The sequence below is a fragment of the Orcinus orca genome, chromosome 9, assembly GCF_937001465.1.
Source record: "Orcinus orca chromosome 9, mOrcOrc1.1, whole genome shotgun sequence".
Classification (NCBI taxonomy): domain Eukaryota; kingdom Metazoa; phylum Chordata; class Mammalia; order Artiodactyla; family Delphinidae; genus Orcinus; species Orcinus orca.
The window spans coordinates 40,412,121-40,427,730 of NC_064567.1; the positions used below are offsets into that span (position 1 = coordinate 40,412,121).

General features: G+C 41.8%; 1 protein-coding gene across 6 annotated transcripts in view; it reads left to right on the top strand.

Moving 5' to 3' along the window:
• The window catches only part of ELMO1 (engulfment and cell motility 1), a 549,020-nt gene that overhangs the window by 270,138 nt on the left and 263,272 nt on the right, over positions 1–15,610 (top strand). The gene's annotated exons all lie outside the window — the stretch shown is intronic.

Consider the following 15,610-nt stretch of genomic DNA (forward strand, 5'->3'; position numbering starts at 1 on the left):
GAAGCTTTGTGGTGACTTATGAAAACAGATGTCCCAGTGGTAGTGACATAGTGATGGAGACAATGAAAGTGGTCATCCCAGACAGCTAATTAAATTTTGATCTATGAGCTGAGTTGTCTTTTCTGAAACATAAAGATGGGCTCTTGGTTTTTTAAGAAGCTTACATTTTGATAAAATTTCCTTTTTTTGATGAGGTAAATTTCCTGTCTGAATGCAGTTATTCATTTATTATTTATATCTTTCATTCAATAAACACGTATTCTGTACCTAAATCTATAGTCTCACTTTTCACTTTGCCAGTCAGATTTATGGTTGAGATTTTCAAAAGGAATTGTAACACACACACACACACACACACACACACACACATTCCCTCTTTGCCCTTGACACGCCCATGCCCTCCAGCTATCCTGTTGCCTCAGACAATGTATATTTTTCCAAGTTGTCTTCTTACCCCGTGTTCTAACTCCCCTGCTGCTCACTTTTCAACACTGCACCCATCACTTTCTAGAAGCTGTTCTGCTACATGGGGAGCCCTCTCCTCTTCCTTCGTCTTCTTTGTCCTCCCATTGACGCTGGACACTTCCCATTGGCTGGTTCTCCCTTTTTGCCTGCAGCCCTTGCTGTCTGTCTTGGTTCTCTCCTTGGCTGCTTCTCTTAGTCTCTCTGATGGGTTTCTCTCCCTCTGCCTGCCCATCAAACGCACATAATCCTCACGACTCTGTCTGTGGATCTTTTTTCTTTTTCAGGCACTCAAGCTGCACATGTTCACTGACTGAGTAATATCAAATGGCCTGCAGTGAGGGAGGGGATACAGATTCCCCAAGGAACAAGTCACTCATTGTCCTGTCATTGAGGATTTTACTGTCTAGCGATGGAAGGAGGGGTAGTTGGAGGAAGAGTTAAATGCCAGCCCTTTCCAAGCCACTTAGAATGGATTTTGATTGGGCAGGAGTGATACTGGGGGCACAGAGGAGAGTCATAAACACAGATGTGGGAGTCAGGTCAGTAAAACTTCCTTCAAGAAGTGGCATCTAGGGCTTCCCTGGTGGCGCAGTGGTTGAGAGTCCACCTGCCGATGCAGGGGACACGGGTTCGTGCCCTGGTCTGGGAGGATCCCACATGCCGCGGAGCGGCTGGGCCCGTGAGCCATGGCCGCTGAGCCTGCGTGTCTGGAGCCTGTGCTCCTCAATGGGAGAGACCACAACAGTGAGAGGCCCGCATACCTTAAAAAAAAAAAAAAAAGTGGCATCTACACTAAGGCCTGTTGGATAGTACTAGTTATCAGGTGAGGGGAAGGGGGATGTGAGAGAGTACTCCAAGCAGAGGGAAACATGTGAACAGAGGCATAAAGGTGTGTGCTTTGTTCAAGGAACCACAAATAGTACAGCATGGTTAAGACAGGGAGTGGCAAATATGATCATGGCTTGGGAGGCAAATGTGGGCTAGTTCATTAGGGACCCTCCACACCGTATTAAGGTGCTCGCTTGTGTCTTAGCCCAAAGGCAGTGAAGAATTTCTGAACTATTTTAAGTAAAGATGATGAGAGTTAATTTTAGAAAAATCACTCTCCTGCCAGAAAACAAATGTGAGAAATCAAGACTAGCAGCAAAAATAAAATTGGGGAAATTATAGAGAAATGATGGTAACTTGATAAGGCTGGTGGCTGTGACATTGGGGAGAAGCAGTTTGAATGAATTATTTTGGAGCTAAGGTAAACTAGACTCTCTCCAAGGAAAAGGGAGATACTGGCTTGAGTGGATGGATGGTGGTGTCATTGATGAACTAGATCTGTGGGTCTGAGGGGTTGGTCATTTGGAGACATCCAGTTACTATATGCATATCGGACAACTGTCCAGGTGGGTGTTTCTAGTAGGCAATGAGATATGGGCAGTGGTGGTCAATAAGAATGGCAGGGTCTAGTTCTTAGGTAACAGAATATAGAACAGCAAGCAAAGGAAGAGAGTATAATTTTTGTTGTTGTTTTGTTTTGTTTTATCTTGTTTTCTTTTTTCCCCCTTGGGTTTTTAAAAATTTTCTTCTGAATTTTTAAATGTGACCTGTCCTTGGCACATCTATCAAGTCATAAAACCGTTTTACTTGATATTTATTTGCAGTTTTCTACACTATATTGAGCAGATAAACATTTCACTGTTTTATAAATTATCATACCGTTTAACCATATCACAATCACTTAGGACTTGCTTCCTTCCCCAGGGACCTAATTTTAAACAGTGGCACTACTTCTTAGAGAAATATTCTGATGTTGAGTCAATATGGAAAAGAACAAACTTGACCCTTTTTGTATATTTTATTTGGTGTGGTGCTATGTTATAAATAAAATGTTTTTTTTTTTTTTGGCTACGCCACACGGCTTATGGGATCTCAGTTCCCCAACCAGGGATTGAACCCAGACCACGGCAGTGAAAGCCTGGCATCCTAACCACTAGGGACCAGGGAACTCCCAGTGTTTCCTTAATGAAGTTGTCTCCGAACTAATTACACAATTTATAAGATCTCAAGTCTTCTAGTAACAAAATTAAAAGTAAATTCTGGAAACGGCTTGTTCTTTATGTGCCCTGAAGTTCTTTGCCTCAACATCCCTCAAAATTTACAGTCAACATCTCATCCAGTTGGAATATATTTACAGACTGGGTGACTGTGGTAGAAGAGAATGAATTTCCTGAGAAGGGAAAATAGAAATGCCTTCAAAAGCAAGATTTATTTCAATGGTTTTATGCAGTTGTGAGCCAGGGCACATGTGTTTTTAGTATCATACTAAATCAGAACAGAAATATTTATAATATGTCAAGTAAATAAGATTATGGGGAAAGACGGCTATTTGTACCTGAGTTGTTTTCTCAAGGTTCTTTTATGGTAGCCATTTTTAAACAGATGAAAAAATTTAAGTATGTTTACACTATTTTAAAACCTTTCTTCCTCCTCGTGATGCATACATAATAAACAATACTTTTTACGAATAGTTGGGAGTAATAATGGTTTAGACCCTAACTCACTGCTGGGACATGAGAGGCCTTGTTCTTGAGGCAGTACTGACAAGAAAATGCTATGAGATGATTTAGCATAAGAAAAGCTTCCATATTTTAAGTCTTTACTGTATTTTGAATATTTCACATACATTATTTGTAATCTTCTCTTCAGTGCTCCCAGAGGTGGGAAGATAAGGTAACTTTGGTACCCCCCTTCTTCCGGTATGTAGATCTCTCTGTCCATTGAGACCCACCTCAAGTTCAAAGTTATTCTAGGGAAACTCTTCAACTTTTCCTGTGTCAGAGGGCATAAACATAGTTATAACAGCAAACGTAGAGCTTGCTGTGAGATAACAAGTATGCTAAACACTTTCATTAATATCTCACAGCACCACTGTGAGGTTGACACTGTTATTATTTCCATTTTGTGGATGAGGAAACTGACACACAGGAGGGATTACCCACAGCGAAGGAAGTGCTAGAGCTGAATTTAAGACAAAAGTCTGCTTCCAGTGTCCACACTCTGCATTTTAGGAGCTCATAGGTTCATATAGGGGTTGCAGCCACAGTTCAAGTAAGTTCTAAGGATGTAATTTGCTCAACTGGCACAGTATTTTTAAAGGGAAGAGAATTTGAATTACCTGAACTCCCTTTCCAAATAACCATGAACCCCAGGACTCCCTATTATATTCTGTCTGGCTGCTTTATGAATTCTAGTTATCTGCCTGGTACTTGAGGGGCTTGACTTGGTGGCCATGATATTGATGACCTTTGTGAAGTTCTGAATGCATTGTCAACACACAGTAGGTGCTTAACTTCTTTTACTTGCCTTTTCCTTTTCCACATAAAGTTGGACTTGATTACTGTCCCTTCTCCTGGGGGTTTCATATTTCTGCACTTAATGTTTGCTGTCCTTCCATCCTTGTCAACTCCCGGAGAGCAGGTTCTTCATCTTGTGTTGTGTATTTGTTCCCTTGCTGAGACTAAAAGGACTTTAATTTCAACCTCCCAAGTGTAGAGGAAAAGATTAGGCATGCTTCTCAAATTCTCTGGTTGTAAATATTAAAGGAAAAAAGTCATCAGATATTATTATAAATACAGAGGCCTAGTGTGCTTGGCGCTCTCAGCACAGTCAGCCCTCTGCGCTGTGTGTCAGACCACACAATGGAGTTCTTGCTGCCCTTTAAGGGGGACAGAAACCAAGTATCCCTCATGTACCAAGGGGGGTGCTGATGGAGGCAATGCTGAGCCTTTAAAATAAATTAAGGAACTTTTAACATTTCAAGGGGGAAATTGGCAGTTTCCCAAGCGACATAATTACAAGACAGTGTGTAATGTGTAATTAAACTTAACTATGAAGCAAATGATTGGAATAAAGCTTAGTGGCACATCATTTTTTTTGTTCCCATAGTGCTGACAGATCCTTCCCTCCCCTTGTCCCTGAAATGGCTTCAGCAGCAATTGCTCCTAATTTTTTTTAAATGAAATTATATGTTGCCAGTGAAACACACAGTTTCATGTAAAGGAACCTTGTTTTGTTTGTTTGAGTGACATTTTCCTTCTAGGTGATCTGGAGCACAGAATCCATAGAATAACAAGGACCTCAAGGCAAAGCCTTGCTGGGACTTTAAAATGAATCTTTGTCTAATAATTCATTTAAATGCTTTATTCTTTACTTCTAATTTTTTTTTCTTTCTTTGACCAAGGTCCGCGGCTTGGAGGCTTGTTTTTTTTGTTGTTGTTTTGTTTTTTTGTGATACGCGGGCCTCTCACTGTTGTGGCCTCTCCCGTTGCGGAGCACAGGCTCCGGACGAGCAGGCTCAGCAGCCACGGCTCACGGGCCCAGCCGCTCCGCGGCATGTGGGATCTTCCCGGACTGGGGCCCGAACCCATGTCGCCTGCATTGGCAGGCGGACTCTCAACCACTGCGCCACCAGGGAGGCCCCTGGAGGCTTGTTTTTATGTAGTTTTCTTTCATGTTTTAAAAATAGTGGCATTAATTTTGTTGATTGTGAATAACCAAGTGTTATTGCCAAACAATCAGGACCCCCTGAGAGTCTGAATGTATGTGATTAGATTTTTACTAATTGCGCTGGCAAGCAGAATTTCTGACTTCGAAAACCAGTGATTTGAATGGAACGCTTCAGGCCTCAGGATGAGATCATTTTTCAGCATGGGCTTGGTTTTATCTCAGAAGATCCATCATCGGAGAGAGGGAAGGCAGGTTCCATATCCATTAATGATTGCTGGATATAACAGTGCTTGTACTCTTGAGTTCTCGCCATCTGAGTTTGTTTGGTACTGGCTTCAGTACCTGGAGTCTGAAGCAGGTCTAAAACATGGTAGTTACTTATTGCATTCTCCTTTGCTACCAGCCCAAGCTGGGTATTAGGTTTAGAATTTTTTACTTAGCTATCTGAAGGGTTTTTTGTTTCTGTTTTTTTAAACTTTAAAACACAGTGGGGCTTTAAAGCACAGTGGGACTTTAAAACACATTGATGGATTGCTTGAGAAAAAATGTAACCAACCAATAGAATGAACTATATGCAGTTGACACAGTGCAAACCTAGGCCCAGTGTGAATTACAAGGTTAGAAACTACAGACAGCCTATGTGTGGATGACACTGTCTCTCGTTAGGGCACCAGCAAAACACTTAGTCAACAGCGGCTATCCTGGAGTCTCTATCTTAGACCCAGTAATATCTTCCCATTGTTTCTCCAAACTGATTCTTTCTCAGTCCACATTGTCCATTTTTTTGGTCTCACTAAATTAGTTAAACAAATATTTATTGAGTACCTTCTCTGTGACAAGCTGCCTCCTTTCTGCTGTCATTGACCAAGCTTCCCCCTTTAATTGTGCATTTTCTACCTTCATTGTGGAGGGCTCAGTAGCTGCTGTGCTGCAGGTTTGCTGTGGCTTCTCCCCTTTCTGCTGTAACTGCTGTGCCATGTTGTAGAGCAGAAGTTCCGAGAGAGCTGTCCTTCACATCTGCCTGTCCCTTTAAGACGGGAAAGATTTCTGGGAATCCCCTCTCTTCTGTGTGTCTCAAACTGGAAGGTGTTATAGACCTCACTGGTTTTTAAATTATTTCTAAATAATGAATATCATTTTTTAGAGCAGTTTTAGGTTTACAGAAAAATTCAGCAGAAAGTACAGAGGGTTCCCACATATCCCCTTTTGTCCCTCTCCCACACACAGTTTCCCACATTATTAACATCTTGCATTAATGTAGTACTTTGTTTGATTTAATGAAACCAATAACCTACAGTCTTGCTATAATTGCCTGTTAGTTACAGGAGGTTTTTTTGTTGTTGTTCCTTTGAAATTTTCTAGATAAACAATCATGTCATCTGTGCACCAATAATTTTATTTCTTCCTTCCCAATCGCTATACTTTTTATATCCTTTTCTTATCTTATTGCATTAGCTAGGACTTCCAATAAGCAGTTGAATAGTAATAGTAAGAAGGAATGTCCAGATATTAGGGGGAAAGAGTCAAGTTTTTCACCATTAAGTATGATGTTAGCTGTAGAGTTTTTATAGGTGTTCTTTATCAAGTTGATGAACCTCAGTATTAGTTTGCTAGGACTGCCATAACAAAGCACTATAGACTGGGTGGCTCAGAGAATAGAAATATATCCTTTAACAGTTCTGGAGACTAGAAGTTTGAGATAAGGTGCCTGCAGGGTTGGCTCCTCCTGAGGCCTCTCTCCTTGGTTTGCAGACAGCTGCCTACTTGCTGTGTCCTCATGTGGTCATCTTGCTGTGCACTCACATCCCTGGTGTCTCTTTCTCTTCTTATAGGGGCATCAGTCATATTGAATTAGGGCTTCATGCTGATGGCCTCATTTTAAATTACTTGCCTCTTTAAAAGCTCTGTCTCCCAATACAGTCACATCGTGGGAGACTGAGGGTTAGACCTTCAACATACAGATTTTTGGGGGACACGGATCAGTTCATAACATTCTATCTACCTTGAACATCCCAGGTGATTCCAACCTCTGGTCCTGGTACAGGCATACCTCATTTTATTGCTCTTCACAGATATTGTGTTTTATTACCAGTTGAAGGTTTGTGGCAACCTGTATTTGAGCAAGTCTATTGAACAGCATCCGTTCGCTCTGTGTTTCTTTGTCACATTTTGGTAATTCTTGCAATATTTCAAGCTTTTTAATTATTATTACATTTGTCATGATCATCTGTGATCAGTGATCTTTTTAAAATTTATTTATTTATTTTTGGCTGTGTTGGGTCTCTGTTTCTGTGCGAGGGCTTTCTCCAGTTGCGACGAGCAGGGGCCACTCTTCATCGCGGTGTGCGGGCTTCTCACTATTGCGGCCTCTCTTGTTGCAGAGCACAGGCTCCAGATGCACAGGCTCAGTAATTGTGGCTCACGGGCCCAGTTGCTCCGTGGCATGTGGGGTCCTCCCAGACCAGGGCTTGAACCCGCGTCCCCTGCGTTGGCAGGCAGATTCTCAACCACTGTGCCACCAGGGAAGCCCTGACCAGTGATCTTTGATGTTACTATTATAATTGTTCGGGGGCACCACGAACTGCACCGGTATAAGATGGTGAACTTGATAAACACGTGTGTTCTGACTGCTCCACCGACTGACCATTGCCCCATCTCTTTTCCTCTCCTTGGGCCTTCCTATTCCCTGAGACACAACAATATTGAAATTAGGCCAGTTAATAACCCTACAATGCCCTCTAAGTGTTTAAGTGAAAGGAAGAGTCTCATGTCTCTCACATTAAATCAAAAGCTAGAGTTGACTAAGCTTGGTGAGAAAGCCATGTGGAAAGTCAAGATAGGCTGAAAGCTAGGCCTCTTGCACCAAACAGCAAGTTGTAAATGCAAAGGAAAACTTCTTGAAGGAAATAAAACTACAACTCCAGTGGACACACATAAAATAAGAAAGTGAAACAGCCTTACTGCTGATATGAATAAAGTTTTAGTGGTCTGGATAGAAGATTAAACCAGCGACAACATTCTATTAAGCCAAAGCCTAATCCATAGTAAGGCCCTAACTTTCTTCAGTTCTGTGAAGGCTGCGAGGGTGAGGAAGCTGCAGAAGAAAAGTTTGAAGCTAGCAGCGTTTGCTTCATGAGGTTTAAGGCAAGAAGCCGTCTCCGTAACATCAGCGTGCAAGGTGAAGCAGCAAGTGCTGATGCAGAAGCTGCAGCAGGTTATCCAGAAGATTTAGCTCAGATAATCCATGAAGGTGACTCTACCAAACAACACATTTTCAGCGTAGACAGAATAGCCTTCTATTGGAAGATGTCATCTAGGACTTTCATAGTTAGAGAGGAGAAGTCAATGCCTGGCTTCAAACTTCAAAAGACAGGCTGACTCTCTTGTTAGGGGCTAATGCAGCTGGTGATTTTAAGTTGAAGCCAATGCTTATTTACCATTATGAAAATCCTAGGGCCCTTCAGAATTATGCTAAGTTGACTCTGCCTGTGTTCTATAAATGGAACAAAAAAACCTGGATGGCAGCATATCTGTTTACAACATGGTCTCCTGAATATTTTAAGCTCACTGTTGACACCTACTGCTCAGAAAAAAACGTTCATTTCGAAATAGTTCTGCTTATCGACACTGCACCTGGTCACCCAAGAATTCTGATGGAGATTAATGTTTTTTTCATGCGTGCTAACACAACGTCCATTCTGCAGCCCATGGATTAAGAAGTAATTTCCATTTTCAGGTCCTGTTCTTCAAGAAATACATTTTTGTGAGGCTATAGCTGCCATAGATAGTGATTCCTCTGATGGATCTGGGCAAAGTAAACTGAAAAGTTTCTGGAAAGGATTTGCCATGCTAGATACCATTAAGAACATTGTGATTCATGGGAAGAGGTCAAAATGTCAACATTAACAGGAGTTTGGAAGAAGCTGATTCCAGCCTTCATGCATGACTTTGAGGGGTTCAAGACTTCAGTGGAGGAAGTAACTGCAGATGTGGTGGAATCAACAGGAGAACTAGAATTAGACATGGAGCCTGAAGATGTGACTGAATTGCTACAATCTCATGATAAAACTTTAGCAGATGAGGAGTTACTTCTTATGGATGAGCAAAGAAAGTAGTTTCTTGAGGTGGAATCTACTCCTGATGAAGATGCTGTGAAGATTATTGAAAAGGCAATATAGGATTCAGAATATTACATAAACTTAATTGATAAAGCAGTGGCAGGGTTTGATAGAACTGACTTCAATTTTGAAAGAAGTTCTGCTGTGAGTGAAATGCTATCAGACAGCATTGCATGGTACAGAGAAATCATTCATGAAAGGAAGAATCAATCAATGGGGCCAATTTCATTGTTGTCTCATTTTAAGAAATTATCACAGTCACCCCAACCTTCAGCAGCACCACCCTGATCAGTCAGAAGCCATCAACATCGAGGCAAGACCCTCCACCAACAAAAAGATTAGGCCTAGGTGCTGGTGAAGCCTCAGATGCTGGTCAGCATTTTTTAGCAGTAGAGTGTTTTTTAATTAAAGATGACATTGTTTTGCACACTTAATAGACTGCAGTATAGTGTAAACATAACTTTTATATGCACTGAGAAACCAAAAAATTTGTGAGTCACTTTATTTTGATATTCGCTTTATTGCAGTGGTTTGGAACCAAACCTATAATACCTCCAAGGTATGTCTATACTTGCCTCTTCGTTTCCAGGGAATCTGCTCCCCAGTTAGCCAGGGACCTTCTTCCCTCGCTTGCTCTAGGCTCAGGGTGGCCTTTCTTCACCAGCAAATATAAAGCCGTAATTTCATCCCTTACCTCCCTGTCCATCTTACCTCTTTTGTTTTGCTCCAAATGTAATGCTTGTTTACATACTCTAAATTTACCTTTGTGTCTATTTCCTGTTTACCTGTACAAGTGTGTAAGCTCCATGAGGGCAGGGACTGTGTACTGCGTCTCTCCTGTGCCCCAGTGCCAGCGCAGTGGCAGACACACAGAAGGCACTCAGCACATATCTGTTAAATCGGTACCTGAATTGAGTGCGTTCTGGTGTTCTGCCATCTGGCCGGATCGCCAGTCACCCCGAGGTAAGATACCACAGAACAGGTTTTTATCTGGACTATGCTATCATCTCCCTGACTGCAGCTGTCCTTCTGGCCTTTGTGCATTCTGGAATGGAAACCAAATTAGTAGTTATATTGGTGTGGCCCAAAATGGGCTTGCTCCAGATACGCTGATGCTTTTACTTGGGTGAATCACTGCTGACTTTCATTTTTAAATTGTATTCATGTGACCAGAGTCCAGCCAGTATTAGCAATCTGCCTACCAAATCAGAAGGCAATTTGTATTGGTATAATAGAATTTAGGTGGTAGTGTTCCTGAATGTTTCATTGTATTCTGTAAAAATAGCTTTCCCCTTCAGAACTAGGCAATACACCTGGTACACCCAGGAGTGTTTGACACTGTCAGGTAACTTTATTTTTACATTGACCTTAATTTTATCGACTTTTCCTCTGCCTTGGTAAAACCCAAGATTCCAAAATTTAGTATAAATCATAAATCATAGACAATATTTTTCTTACATTTCATAGAGCAACTGAAACACTGTTAGTAACAGATATAACAGCCCTAACAACTAATTTCTCTCTGGCTGGTTTATCAAATGCTATTCTGTACGTAAGTACAAGCGTCCTTGAACTTGGTGGCTTTTAGAAGACCCTGATATATGTCATTCATACCTGTCTACAAACTTGTGATTACCAAGATCAGGGAAGTCAGTTTCATTTCTTGAATGGTGATGCTTTTGTGCCACAGGGCTCTTGCACATGCTGTTCCTGTTATCTCAGCCCCCCTTTTCTCTGCCCATACTTACTTGCCCACGTAACTCTCATTCATTCTTTAGGACTTCATCCTGAAGGCTCCTCTTTTATTGCTTTTCTTTCCTTGTTATTTCCTTTATAGCACTGACTTAACTTGGAATTATATAATTACGTGTTTTATTATTTGATCATTATTTCTCTCAAGCATGACATTTTTGAGCAGAGACCTTTTTCCTCCTTTTTTTTTTTTTTTTTTGGTCTTTTGTCCTCACTGTCTAGCACCGGGACATTTAAATTATTCACTAAACAAAAGATTAAAGAGTTGATATGTCGAATCCCTGACCAGTGTTACATCTCTCTTTTCCCCACGGAAGTCCTTCATGGCCATATGTGTTATTTGTCAGAGAATCAAAACTGAAATCAGACTCGGAAGAAATCTGCCTTTCAATGGGTGGGGTCATTGAAATGGCCACAGTTTGTTAGAACTGATGAGCTACATGGTATCAAGCCTCACCTAAAATCTTAGTTATGAAAGCCGTGAGAATAAGTGTATGTTACATGAGTAGACATGGGTTCTGTATAAGAAAATGACTAAGAGAACCTGCCCCCATTCACGCAAACTCAGATTCTGGGTCCCCCTTCATGGCAACAGGAGACTGAGGAGTGGAGCGTGAGGGGTATGTGGGGGGCACGTTCCTTTGCTATGGAAGTTGGCCTCCTATCATCTCAGACAATTTTTCCTGCTGGTTTTCATTCTCAGCATCACAGGAAGTGTTTATAGCAAATAATTGCCAAGTGTTTTCCATAAACATACAACTAAGGACATTTTTCCCACATTCCAACTCTCTGTAAATGTTTGTTTTCCCCATGCCCAAAGAAGGTGAGTATGCAGTTTCCTTAAGCAGGCCTTTGGTATGTGGGCTTTGGCCCAGAGAGAATTCCCTTCTGAGTATGTCCTTCATCTGGCCATGTTGTCCCTGCACAAGCAGTAGACTCAGAGACTTTCTAAATGAGTTTTCCTCCACAGCTTGGATTCCTAGCCACACGGCTAGACTCCAGGTAACTTCTGGGTCCTGAGCACCCCCTCAGCAAAGGACAGGGTGAGGTCAGAGGTTGCTGGGAGCATCACAGAAGTCATTGCTTCTGATAAAATCCACAGGGAAATACAATGGGGAATGTGGATGACGGGGGATAAGGAGGTAATTGGAACTCAGGATGCACGTGAATGTTAAATAATAGATTATGAAAATTCTCATATTAAAACCAGGCAAGGGACTTCCCTGGTGGCACAGTGGTTAAGAATCCACCTGCCAATGCAGGGGGCACGGGTTCGAGCCCTGGTCTGGGAAGATCCCATATACCACAGAGCAACTAAGCCCATGTGCCACAACTACTGAACCCATGTGCCTAGAGCCCGTGCTCCATAACAAGAGAAGCCACAGCAATGAGAAGCCCTCACACCGCAACGAAGAGTAGCCCCCACTCGCCGCAACTAGAGAGACCCCAAGCGCAGCAGCGAAGACCCAATGCAGCCAAAAAAAAAACCAGGCAAGCTAGTGTTCATTGTTCATTAATAAGTGCCTAGTGTATGCTGTGGTGTGGGGAATTCACAGGTGACTGAGATATGGTTCCTGACCTCAAGGGCTCAACCCCACCAGGGGAAGTAAGACATGTATTTCACCACAATTTGGAGCAGAAAGTGAGAATTGCTGTGAGAAAGATATAGATAAAGGACTGTGGGTTTTTAGACAAAGGAATTGCATTAGGTTTTATGAAGAAAGTGACACTGGCTTGGGGCCAAAGGAGAAGGACAATTTAGACAGGCACGGGAGGGGAGGTAGGGGTGGACGGGTGTCAGGGGAAGCAATTCCCACAGAAGGAATCACATATGGACCTACCCCTGTAGGAGGGCTGTCTCACAGCAGAGATCTCTCGTTTGGCAGAATTAGCCAAAATTTGGGATGCTTATGTAGAATTAGATATAATGAGATAAATTCCTTTTAAAAAGCGAGATTTAATAGAAGAAAGATTTCCTTTTCACATGCCTTTAACTTGAAGTAAAACAATGTATGGCTTAATTTCTTAATTAGGTTCCAATAAATAATTTTTCCATTGTAGCTAATTTAATATGTGTATAATTGGAAAATTGACATTTTTTTGTTTGAAAATATTTCTGCAAAGGCAGATTATTATTGTCCAGAAGAGGGTGATGGAAAATATTTCTCTCTTCCTCACCTTTTCATCCCCTCATGTCCATTCTCCCAAACCAGAGTGAATTTATAAATCTGTGAGCCAAGTGAGAAAACGAAAAAAAAAGTCAGGTGTGATCTGACTTACAGGAATCCATTTTATCACTAGCTCTCCGAGAATGTGTTTGTTTAGTAAAGTGAGTTACATCCAAATATATGTGAGTGTAACATAGCTTTAAGACTGCAATAACTGTTAAGACAAGTGGTGACAATTTCTCAGTAAGAAATCAGGCTTGAGAAATGTCAAGGCTAATTTTTCATCCAACGGTGACTGTCAGACAATGCCAAACATCTTGGTGTCTTTGTATTCCACTGAAGGAGACAGGAGGCATTTGTATTCAGTAATGCAACGTTGAGTGAGTCAAAATTCTGACTTGTGATCGTGTGATTTATTGCTAATATTGCCCAAGATACAGAGGGGCTTCTCTGCCTTCATTCGGTATCCATTTCCCAGTTGCAATTAATCTTTATTACAGTCCATAGCTCACCTCTGGTTTGGAATGTTAAAAAGATGCCTCGGAAGAGAGTCTGGAATTAGTTTCTGCTCCTTCAAGTTTTATCCTCTTGATGAAGCTTAGCCTGCCTGCCCACTGCATTTCACATGAACCTTCATCCCAGAGAGTCGTACTTCCTTGTAAAAAATGCAAACAATTTGGAAGGACACAGAAGAGTTACATAGCAAATGAAAGTCTGTCCGCCCTACAAATCCCATCCCCATATGTCTTCCAAGTAGATTGCAAGCCCCTGAAGATGGTATTTTACTCGTATGTGTATTTTTAGCATCCAGCAAGTTACTTAGCAATAATCAAGGCTTAAAGAAAAGCTTTGTTGGATAAATGAGTCAATCAAAGGGTGTGGAGGAGAGTGGGGCTAGAACTTCCGTGGTAGATTTGGGGGAGGATAGTAGTTTGATTTTCAAAATGTGGTGCTCGGACCAGCAGCATCAGCATCTTCTGGGATCTGGTTAGACATGCAGGACCTCAGGCTTACCCCAGGCTACTGGATCAGAATCTGCATTTTAACAAGATCTTCAGGTGATCAGTGAGTGCTTTAAAGCTTGAGCCAACTTACGGTTGTCCTTTGTATATCTGCAATATAATAACCTAGGGGTAAGACAGGAATAAAGACACAGACCTACTAGAGAACGGACTTGAGGATATGGGGAGGGGGAAGGGTAAGCTGTGACAAAGCGAGAGAGAGGCATGGACATATATACACTACCAAACGTAAGGTAGATAGCTAGTGGGAAGCAGCCGCATGGCACAGGGAGATCAGCTCGGTGCTTTGTGACCGCCTGGAGGGGTGGGATAGGGAGGTTGGGAGGGAGGGAGACGCAAGAGGGAAGAGATATGGGAACATATGTATATGTACAACGGATTCACTTTGTTATAAAGCAGAAACTAACACACCATTGTAAAGCAATTATACCCCGATAAAGATGTTAAAAAAAAAAGTGAGCTTTCACAAATAAATGCAAGGAAAGGCATGTGATTTGCATTTAAGCAGCATGCAGTGGAGGCCTTATCCATCAGTGTATACCGAAGGAATTTGTAAGGCCTTCATGCTTCACTCCCTGGGTGTGAAGCTGTCCTTGGGTGTGGCTGTCCTTGGGTGTCCTGTAGGACTGTCATCCTGGGCCATTTCCAGACCATCACCTCTAGGGCCCACATCTGGTCAGTCCTAAACCCCAGTTTGAAAAAGACACATTTCACTTCACCCAAGAAACAGTTCAAACCACAGTATAGAAATCACATAGAAGCCTTGCTTGTTGACTCAGGATGCTGGTACATCACATTTAAACTGCTGGACAGCAGGCATGTTATTCAATGCCCAAGGTGTGGTTTCCTCATCTGCAACATGTCCTGCTTGGATGACTTATGAGGACTAAAGGAGTTAAACACTTGAGAGTTTGCACAGGGTAATCAGTCCATAGGTATTCACTCTTTTCTTAATTGAGGCAAAATTCACACAACATAAAATTAACCATTTCAAAGTGAACTCTTCAGCGACATTTGGTACATTCATGATATGTTGTGCAAACGTCACCTCTACCTAGTTCCAGACATAAATTATCATCACCCTGAAAGGAAACCATGTACCCATTAAGCAGTTGTTTCCCATTCTCCATCCCCCCAACCCCTGGCCACTACCAATCTGCATTCTCTTTCTATGGATTTTAACTCTTACTAATGATATTTTTATTAGTCACAGAAAAAACAAACAACAAACCCAAAAAACTCAGATTTATTTCTTCTTCTTTCTACTTTCATTGCTTTCCACGTCCTGAAAAACAGGAGGTTTGCTAATGATGGAAACTGGAAGTAGAGATGTCATATAACTTTAAAGCAGTGGTCCATAAAGTGTGGCCCCAAATTAGCAGCATCCACATTACAGGGGAACTTGTTAGAAATGCAGATTCTTGGGTTTGCCCCAGAACAGCTGAATCATAACTCTGGGGGTGGGGCCCAGCAATCTGTGTTTTAATAAGCTTCCAGATGATTCTAATGCATGCTTCCGTTAGGGAACCGTTGCTTTAAATAAACCAGATATTACCTCTCCAAGCCTCTAGGGATGCCTACAGGTGCC